At 48.2% G+C, this 1,473-nt stretch overlaps 1 non-coding gene across 1 annotated transcript; it reads right to left on the reverse strand.

The window, feature by feature from the left end:
• Nucleotides 1-710: 710 nt before the first annotated feature.
• Nucleotides 711-784, reverse strand: trnan-guu (transfer RNA asparagine (anticodon GUU)). Its single transcript has one exon. It is a non-coding gene; the product is annotated as a tRNA-Asn (tRNA).
• Between the last annotated feature and the right edge of the window lie 689 nt (nucleotides 785-1,473).

The raw sequence follows: 1,473 nt of genomic DNA on the forward strand, positions 1-1,473 counted from the left end.
TCATAGCCTCCAAAGAAGCTCTGAGGGTATCTGCTTGTTCCACCCGAACAGGCAGTGGGTTGCAGATTCCCACCAGTCCCAATCTGAGTGAAATGTTTTTCCCCCTCCACTGATTTGAATCTTAAAGAAGAAGCGGGGGAGCAAACTCCCTTTCTTTTCGACGACTCTTCTCATTTTGTACTCGGCAGGGTTCACACCTGCGTGGGGAAACCGCAATGGATTTCAAGTCCATCGCATCAACCACTCGGCTCACGATTCAGTACCACACTGACAGTTTGACTTCCCAGGTCTGTCTGCCTGTGGAGCTGAGAAAGAGTGAATCATCGCAGAGTTTGTTTGACTCCAATCACTTCGCAGTGATTCGAAAGGGTTAAATATCTGCACATGGTGTTTGCAGATATTTCGGTGTTTCTCCCGAAAAGATGAAATGAACTTTCAGTGAGAAATTGCAGGAGGAACTCAGCAGGTCAGGCATCATCTGTGGAAAGAGAATCAGAGGCAACATTTCAGAATTTTGTTTGCTCCGACAGGTACTGTCAAACCTGTTGATTTTCTGTTTGGGTCTCGTCTTCTCAGCATACGCAGTCCCTTCGGTAAGACATGAAGTCAATTCGCAACCCCTGTGTGGAGAAGATTTCCGTTTGGGGAACATTCTCCTGACCCCATTAAAAGCGCACAGCTTCGAAGCCAAAAGAGAGCAGCGAGCACACCGCCCCTGGGTGGGCTCGAACCACCAACCTTTCGGTTAACAGCCGAACGCGCTGACCAATTGCGCCACAGAGACAAGCACAGATGGGGGCGGCACCATCGCTTAGTGATTTTATAATTCAGCCTCCCCGCCAAGAATTACAATTGTCGTCTATCAGTTTAACTTTTCCATAATCAAGCCTGGGAGATGCATTCTGGAGATACCGGGGGCTGTCTGCAGACACATCCATGTCACGAGGAACTAGCTTTCTTACTCCGGGGCCGTCGCCCTTCGAGCCTTTCAGTGTTTTGCCTGTTCCCGAGTTCTCTCATTGGCTCGGAGGCGAGAAGGGGTTTGAATTCCTGATGTGCAGGAACGACAATTCTTTCAATGTCTCAGATCAGTTCGTGTGCCGAGAACATCAGAATCAACCTCCCGGCCTCTTCAACAAGGGGACGGTGTCTGGACTGTCGGACAGGTCATCTTTCATTCTCCTCCAAATCCGCTTCCCAAAGTGTTTCTAAAGGTTCACAAAGCTGGAGACTGGGATTTCTGTTTTGCTTCATGAACATTTGAACATTTTTCCATTTCCTAACTGACAATATTTTGCCAAAATCTCTTCCCAATTGTACGCCTTGTCTCATGTCCAGGGATGAGGAATTTCCATTTTGGGGAGACATTCCCAAGGTTGAGAATGTTCGCTTTGGAGCAAAGAAGGATAACTGGAGATTTCCTGGGGCTGTTGGTCATGATGGGAGAAGAAGCGGTGGGAATGGGCAGATTAA

Source organism: Chiloscyllium punctatum, chromosome 36 (assembly GCF_047496795.1).
Source record: "Chiloscyllium punctatum isolate Juve2018m chromosome 36, sChiPun1.3, whole genome shotgun sequence".
Lineage (NCBI taxonomy): Eukaryota > Metazoa > Chordata > Chondrichthyes > Orectolobiformes > Hemiscylliidae > Chiloscyllium > Chiloscyllium punctatum.